Genomic DNA, 9371 nt, shown 5'->3' with positions numbered 1-9371 from the left:
ACATAATTTACATTATTACAATACCTTTCTCCCCAGTCTGGCACAAACGGCTTGATTAGTTCCGGGTTTGATGAACGCCCGCCTTCCGAAAAATTAAATGTGATGTGATTGGTTAGCTGTCCCAGTGCGTTGTGATTGGCGCGCAGCTTAGACAGTGTTTCAGTACTACCACGCCCCTTGCCAAAGCAGCAAGTTTAGATAAGGATGGCGTCAATATTGCCATATGAATTTGAGCCGGATTTAGATCCAGAGAATATTGAACAAGAGGATCGCACAGAACCTTTGCATGCACGGATCTAACTCTGCAGCAGCACTTCTTCTTCATCGTCATCTTGTCTGATGCACTCAACCAAGCGTTCTAGCCACGACCTCGCCCCTCCCCACCCCGCAACCATTCGAATTTCCGTAGGCGGGAATTATTTTAATGATATTATAATGGGCCGCTTTGTGACATCACAAAACCCCGGAAAACAATGCTGTAGTCCAAACAAGCCGTTCGTTGTAGTTCGTGAAAAGGGATTTAAAAAAAAAACTAAATATCTCACTTTGGAGTGGACTTTGAGATTTGTAAATTTGAAGATCTTTTTTATGCCCAAACATACACACTACACACTGACTAAAATTCAAAAGGTGAAAAAGCATAATAGGACCCCATTTAAAATAAACAGATCATATATTTAATTTATGAATTTATGTTTTGATTATTTTACATATTTTTAGTGCCAGTACACCGACACAAATGAATGACTTTGACAATGACCATTATTAATATAAAATATAATAAAACAAAAAAAAATCAGTTGTAGAACCAGATGTGAAACCACTGGCTGTAATGGAACATAACACTTTGGAAGGTGTTATTTATTTTTATGACCACTAGATAGCCACAGCATAAACCATTTTAAAAAGCTTTGAGTAATGAATCTTTTCCCGACACAATTGCGTTGAAAGCTTCGCTGGTTCAGAACGCTTCACTTCGCCATCACTACTTATTTGTAAATGAAATTCATCTCCAATCCTTATTCTATCATTTCAGGTTTATACATTGTTATTCGAATGCAAGAAAAATATAGCTGTTTTCCAAGTAAAACCCGCTAAATAACGTTTACACGTAGTTACCTTATTATAGGTAATCAGAGGGTGGGGAAATGGGGGATTTCCCTGGTCTATATGTCTCTCTGCATCTGCTAAATTATTTTTTATTCCAAGAATAGGACTTAAAACTACTCCAATAACAGACCGATAGAAAAAGACAGATAGAAAAAAAATAATAATAATAATAAAAAAATATATATATATATAACAATATATATGCAAAGTAACGTTGCAACCTTGCAAATAATAATAAAATCAGAGAAGGACTTTAACTGTAAGCAACATGAGCATACGCAAAACAAAGGCTTACGTGGCTTAATGTACGTAAACAACGACCAGGGAAACCCACATTTTTGTCAAACCTTACTTGTAATAAACACTAACCTTACTCCACAGATAAAGTGAATAATATCACGTTAAGCGTTTTCTCCTCCATAGAAGTCCATAATAAAGAAACAGCTTAAACGACCGGGGAAAACCACATTTCTGTCAAATTTTACTTATAACACTTGCTGCTGTCAAGAAAATTAGCTCTTATTCAGCGCATAAAGTGAATAATATCATGTTAAGCATTTTCTCCCCAGAAGTCCATTATAAGGACACAGCTTAACGGCTTAACATACCTTAACAACGACCGGTGAAAACCAAACTTCTGTCAAATTGTACTTATAATAAACACCATTTTGCATCCACGTTAAGCTGTTTCCTTATAATGGACTCCAAAGGGGGAGAATGTGATATTAACTTAATATTAACTTAACATGATATTATTCACTTTATACGCTGAACAAGAGCTCGTTCTTTTGACAGCAGAAAGTGTTTATTATAAGTAAAATTGGACAGAAATGTGGTTTCCCCCGGTCGTTGTTAAGGTACGTTAAACCACGTTTAGCTGTTTCCTTATAATGGACTTCTATGGCGGAGAAAACGCTTAACGTGATATTATTCACTTTATCTGTGGAATAAGGGCTCGTTCTTTTGACAGTAGTTAGTGTTTATTACAAGTAAGGTTTGACAGAAATTTGGGTTTCCCTGGTCAGTGTTTAGGTACGTTAAGCCACGTTAAGCTTTTTTCACGTCAAGCGTTTTAGAATGTCCCCATGGTAGGACCCAGATGCCTTCTGTTGTCGCCCCAGCGCTACAAACATGTCTTTTTCCAAACTGGAAAGCATCGGAAAACTTCGTCCATTTGATGCGGATGCGGTTAGGGTCGACGTCCTCTGGTTCATGGTGGTAACGGCAGGGAAGGGTGATAGTGGGTGTTCACTCTACTTATTGAGTGAACTGTTCTTTCTGACTCAAAATGACTTGATTTCATTCATGGTTGTTATATTTGATAGATTATAGCTCATTCGGTCCCTTTTACCTGTTGAAATACCTTTAAATGGCCAATAAAACCCACAAAACGCAGTTTTACACGTGGCAAAAAGTGATTACAGACTTTGGCAAGTGTAAAACTGTGTTTTATGGGTATTTCAACAGGTAAAAGGGACTGCATTAAGCAAAATGACTTGTTTGCATTCAAGGGTTATATATGACAGTTTATAGCTCATGCAGTCCTTTTTACCTGTTGAAATACCTTTAAATGGCCAATAAAACCCATAAAATGCAGTTTTAAACTTGCCAAAAAGTGATTACAGGCGCCAAACAATTTTCGGCTGGACACCGGCGTAGCTGTCCAGGTGTAGTGCCGAAATTTGCACCCTGCCAGATTATGCACCCCCTAGTATTGGTACACTCTAAAAAATGCTGTGTTGTTTCAACCCAATGTTGGGTCAAATATGGACTAACCCAACTGTTGGGTTAAAAGCTCATTTAAAAACGTAACCAAAATTTAATTCAACAGTTGGGTTAGTCCATATTTGACCCAACATTGGGTTGAAACAACCCAGCATTTTTTAGAGTGTAGGTTTAGGATTAGGGGTGGGGTTGGGATTAGTCAATCAGGTAGCGACTAGGGGGTGCATAATCTGGTAGGGGTGCAGAATTCGGCACAACACCGGTTCTGACTCGGTTTCTCTGCAGATGTCTGTCGCGTCTCATCACACTGCAGCTGACGGTGTCAGCGCTGGAAGACTCTCATTAACACTACGACTGAAGAAAAGCTCTTAGTGCTAGGCTGATATACTGTGGTAACAAAGAGGGGTGCTCGTCTTTTTATCGGACGGTCTACTTTTAAATTGTAACTGATTTTGTAAAGTTAGCTTTGTTTACGGTTGCGTATGTTGCAGATTGCAGATACTCGGTAGTTTATTTAGTAACTTTGTCGTGAATATGTAAACTCGAATAACCTTAACTTATTTTTAACCACTTTAGACCCTTTCCCATTCATTATGTGAACTGGCAAGTAGGTTTTGAGACTGCATATCTGATAAATAGTGTATTGTGTCGTGAAACTATGATAATATGATGTCGTATCTGGTCTATAATTAATAAATGTACCGTGAGAGCGAATATTAAATGAGAGCGAAGTAGAGTTTCGTACTTATGTTACATACTTGTATTCCAGCTGTAGTGCACCGGAAGGGGAATTAGCTCAGATGGTAGAGCGCTCGCTTAGCATGCGAGAGGTAGCGGGATCGATGCCCGCATTCTCCAAAGCTTTTTTTTTCTCCTGCTCTAAAAGTTACAATTACATTTTAATTTAGCATGCAGTCACTGCTGGTAAGTTTTTATAAGATACTGAGACTAAAATGACTAGACTTTGCGAATTAATTTATGCAAGAACCCATTTAGTATGCTAGGCTAAGCATCCATAACTAATGAAGAGTTTATTTGCAAAAACAGATAACTCCGTTTTTTTATTAATTTTCAAAAATAATTTTTTTAATTGTGTTATCGTGTTTTTATTGTGTTAGTTAGCTGTATTTCTTTAGTTATTATTATTTAATCAAAACAACCCAACTGTAGTTTGATTGATATTAACAAAGTTCCTTTAAGGGTATTCTATAGTCTTTGATATGAATTGGAATGCAGGATAAAAAAAAGAAAAGATTTTTGAACATTTTTAAAAACGGAGTTATCTGTTTTTGCAAATAAACTCTTCATATGGTTTTATTGTTTTAATTGATTTTTTGAGCAATTTTACACATTATTGCAATTAATTGCAATTAAAGCTTGACTTCTCCTTTATTAATACTGATTTAGTATGTTTTTGTTACAGTATTTGGATCCTTTGACAGATATTTTGAATAAAATGGCGAGTTGTCACGTTTTAAGTGTTATACATTACATTATTGGCCAAAACAAGGATTTGATCATTTTTGTATGTTAAATTCTGCATTTTTACAGTTTCTTTCAGTTGTATTGAAAAGCAAAGGCTGTTTAATGGCCTATTAATTTCATTGTGACAACTATTGTTGTCAGTATGTGTTCAATGAACTGTAGCAACAATTTTGAATTTGTTCAATATCTTATTTATAACTGACTTATAAAAATAAACCAAACCTGAGAAATATTCATTGGAGGAGAAAGGCACTAATTACCCCTAGTCTCCCCTATACTGAAATATCTAATATAATACATTATGACCTCCACTATGTTAACACTGAAATAAAATGATCCGCTAGGCTTGACAGATTTCTGTACTAATTCCACTGGAACTGATTTGATGCCACACAGAGTGCTGTTTGTGTGTGCAAGCAGAAATTTTGTGCATTGCTCCTCATCAGCATGAAAAAGCTGCTGAGCAAGGATTGCTTTTAAGGTTAGTAGTTGTAGAACTCAACCCTGCTGACTTGATCATGTACATACAGCGTATCCAGATGAAGATCTTGTAGGATAATATTTTATTACCTATGAGACCAGTCAATTATTCAAGAGAACGTTCTGGCATGAGTTACATTTAAGATGGAACTGTGAAATTTGTGTGGAACAGATGGATAGAACTAGGAAAATACACCGGAATAAGAGACCTCTAGTTGCAGCGCATGGGGTTTTTACAGTGAAGGACAGAAGGCTAATAAACTGCAGTGTTAAAGGTCTTGTTGTCTCCAGACAGGTAGAACAAGCCGTGGTTTAATGATCTCGGCTTCTTGCAATTTAGAGTTGTTTTTCTCATGAGGAATTCAGTAACAGCCGTAGCTCTGGCAACTGACACAATCAAGACGTTTCAAAAGCAAGGTCCTGTAACCTACGTGATTACCAAATTAACAGGAACCCACTGGAACACAGTTGTGCCAATTTAACATTGACTCACGTGACCTGCCAGAACTAACGCTAAAGCTTAATTTCACCCAGCATGAGTTAATGATGACGGAACTTCAATACTTGTGTGAACTATCCCTTCAAGGTCAATGTTTTTTAGTTTTTTTCAATCGATTTAATTTAATTTCTTCTTATTGTTAGTTTGGCCCACAGGTGCGATGGAAAGGAAGTAGTCCGGCTCTCATTTGCAACGCAGGGCGAGCAGTACAGGACCGGCCGCATACAGCAGGTTGAGGAGGAGGATGGGCACCAGGGTTGTGATGGGAATCCTGTACATTTCTGCAGTGTGTGGGTGCAGCGATGCTCCAGCATGAGACCACTGGCACTGTGGTGGACAGAAGCACAAGATGTTGTTTTTGTGGGTGAGAGTTTTATATAATCGATAACATCATTTTCAACTGGTAAACGAAAAAACAGGTGAAAAATTCCACTAAATTGAAGGAAAGGACTTTTGGTAACCTTGATTCGGGCCAAAACACAACCACCCTGGGGTGCATTTCCCATACAATGACATAACTTGTTGCTTAAAGGAGTAGTTCACCCCCCAAAAAAAGGAAATTCTGTCATTAATTACTCACCCTCATGTCGTTCTAAACCCGTTCGACCTTCGTTCATCTTCGGAACACAAATTAAGATATTTTTGATGAAATTCGAGAACTTTCTGACCCTGCATAGACAGCAACAGAACTGACATATTCAAGGCCCAGAAAGGTAGTAAGGACATCGTTAAAATAGTCTATGTGACATTAGTGTTTCAACCGTAATTTTATGAAGCTACGAGAATACTTTTTGTGTGCAAAGAAAACAAGAATATGCGTGTGGTGCTGCTGACGCAGGAGCGGATATTCTGATGTAGAACCTGGATGCGCTGCACCTTGTTTACTAGCAGAGCAAGATGCACGCTGTACATAAAACAGTTTTTCTGAATTTTCATTTTTGGGTGAACTATCCCTTTAATGCCAGTGATTACATTTCTAAAGTTGTTTCCAGTCAGAAATTTGACAACCTCAGTTTCAGTATGTGGATAAATGGCTGAAACTGCTTATTGAAATGGATCAATAGTTAGCACTGGGAGCCCCAATAGCGTGAGTGCAACAGTTTGTTCCACTGTTAGAGGAACGTTCTCTGTCACTCCAGGTGAAATTTCAGCTGACCACAGACAAACAGATGTGTCTCTTCTCATCCTACACTTCATAGCCACTTCCTAATGAGTTTTATTGAGTCTCTTTTGGCATGTTTTCCAGTTAAATATATAAAAATCCTTGAAACAGGATCAAATTTTCTCAACAAGCAACACTGCATAGAATATTAAGACTTGTTTTCACAGATTGTGCATTGAATATAAGTTTATTTTGTCTTACTGCACTGGCAGAATTTTTTTTTTCATCTTTTTTTGTTTTGTTTATACTTAAAATGGAGCAACTTGAAGTAGCAACTCCGTCAAATCTGTCATAGCACAAAGCTTGTTTTCTACATCTTGCGAGATGCCTTTCCATCCATTATAAATTGTGGTTTTGACAGTCTGGCATTTGATATTTTAACACTTCCATGACTTAAACTGCTTTTCATCACAGTCAGAAATGATAGACTGGTGTCAGCAGATCCATCAGCACCCACATGTCTGATCCACATCCAAAAGACAAATAAGGCAACAGTTTATGTGGGCATAATTCCAGCAATTGTTTGCTTAGCTGGAAATTTCTGCTAAAGTGATTACCGCCCACATAGCTTTTAGGCGATTACCCATTAAGGTAAGCTTCAGGATAGCCACATTAAATAAATGAATGAAACAGCACCTCAAAGTACTCCCAAGACTTACAAAATATTTGTAAAGGCTGAAGTCATTAAGCCTGTCTTTGTTCAACTTTGAGCAACATTAATAAAACTACAGACGCCCAAAGAATGTAATTTAATGTAGTATTAACCTGCATTTTGAAAATCGCGTTTGGACAATGTATTTAAGACCAAGCTGAGACAAACCAAGATTCAACAATGAATATACGGCTACCCCTAGTGTTCAAGAAATGCTTAGCAGGCTGACATATTTAGGTGTTTACATTAGTTTAGACTTGCCCTTCAGTGCCAATCACATTCATCTTGTGAAACCAACCTCATTTACCTCAAGTTACTGTTAATGGAGACTTCATGGTTTGCTTTTTCTGGCCAAAAATATATTCAAAATATACAAACTATATGCAAATAATATTTAAGTACAGTTTAAACCCTCATATTTAACAAGAGGAAATTAAAATACACTTCCAATCTTAAAATACATAATAAATCCACAATAATTGGATTTCCACAATAATATTAGTATACTAATAATTGTTTCCAACATTGATAATATTAAGAAATGTTTCTTGAACAGCAAATAAGCATAATCAGAACGATTTCTGAAGGATCAAGTGACACTGAAAACTGGAGTAATGGCTGCTGATAATTCAGCTTTGCTATCATGAAATAAATACACGTTACAGGTTTTTTCAACAGCTTATACACATTTTCAAAACTTTGCCTCTTTTTTTCAAAACTTTACACACAAATCCAAGAATTGCACACACAGAATGCAAAATGCCTCACATCACTTGCAAAATGAAGCATTGCATTCAAAATATCGCAAACACATCTCAAAAGCAAACATTTGCAAACACCTTTGCCATAATATTAATTCCTGTTAGATTTTTGTGTTAGTGTATGGCTTTGCAGAATTAGTGTATGGCTTTGCAGATTTGGTGTGTGGTTCTGGTGTTTGAGTGTCAGGTTTTGTGTGTAAGCACTTGAAAAAAACTGTAAAACAGTTCTTTTAAATTTTAATAACATTTCACAGTATTACTGTTTTTGCTTGTATTTTTGATCATAAATGGTGAGCATAAGGGATTTCGAAACATTAATTCAAAATATACATCAAAATGAGGCAAGAAAATATATTTCCAATGGTAAAATACATAATGGCATTTTTAAAATAAAAACAGAATTATATAACTTAACAAAAATATATTAAAATATTTCTAAAAGTATGTTTATTTTTTGCCATATGGGATGTATCTTCACATAAACCTACTTTCAAAAATAAGAAATATGCTCTCAGGAAGAGGAAGCACAGTGTTTCGCTGTGTGTGGTTGCATCCGTGTGGGCTTGAGATCATAGATGAACTCACCTTTGCAGCTGTGTCTGATCTTTGTACATGTTAGTGGCGGCACAGTGTGTTATGTGCCCCCTTCAGCTGTCTACGACTCTCCCCTGAGCCCCAGCCACTTACCGCAGACTGGGGAGGCCAAGCTTGACTGCCTCTCCACACCCACTGAGTGCTTAACAACCAGCGGCTAAAAAACACTTGCACGTTAAATTGTAATGCTACTTCTTCAGTTCGCGCTAATAGCACTGGTGTCATTGATTTCTTGTCGTGCCCCCTCAGCCAGGCGAAATACTAATGGTGGTGGTCAATAAAGCACATGAACTAGAAGTTCTCACTCTTCACACTTCTATCAAACTCGGGCCTAAAAATAGCCGCCACATTCTGGATCACCACCAGCTTACTTAAAGTTCACCCAAAAATGAAAATGTACTCACCCGCAGGTCGTCCAAGATGTAGATGAGTTTGTTTCTTGATCAGAACAGATTTGGAGAAGTTTAGCAGTACATCACTTGCTCACCAATGGATCCTCTGCAGTGAATGGGTGCCGTCAGAATGACAGTCCAAACAGCTGATAAAAACATCACAATAATCCACAAGTAATCCAAACATCTCCAGTCCATCAGTTAAAATCTTGTGAAGAGAGAAGCTGTGTGTTTGTAAGAAACAAATCCATCATAAAGGCATTTTAAATTTAAACTGGTGCTTCTGGACAAAATACGAGTCCATAATCCATAATAATGCTTCCTCCAGTGAAAAAGACCATCCTCCTGCGTCAGCAGCAGCACACACATCAAAGACTGACATGGAAGAGAAGAAATGGTTGAATAAAGTTGTTATTTTTGTTTTCTTTGCACACAAAAAGTATTCTCGTAGCTTCATAACTACGGTTGAACCACTGATGTGACATGGACTATTTTAACGATGTCCTTACTA

General features: G+C 37.2%; 1 non-coding gene across 1 annotated transcript; it reads left to right on the top strand.

Moving 5' to 3' along the window:
* The first annotated feature begins 3620 nt into the window (after positions 1–3620).
* trnaa-agc (transfer RNA alanine (anticodon AGC)) lies at positions 3621–3693 on the top strand. Its single transcript has one exon. It is a non-coding gene; the product is annotated as a tRNA-Ala (tRNA).
* Positions 3694–9371: the final 5678 nt, after the last annotated feature.

Source organism: Sinocyclocheilus grahami, unplaced genomic scaffold, assembly GCF_001515645.1.
Source record: "Sinocyclocheilus grahami isolate Dianchi unplaced genomic scaffold, SAMN03320097.WGS_v1.1 scaffold224.1, whole genome shotgun sequence".
Classification (NCBI taxonomy): Eukaryota; Metazoa; Chordata; class Actinopteri; order Cypriniformes; family Cyprinidae; genus Sinocyclocheilus; species Sinocyclocheilus grahami.
Note: the sequence above shows the minus strand (reverse complement) of the source record. Positions and strands in the feature narration are given on the sequence as shown.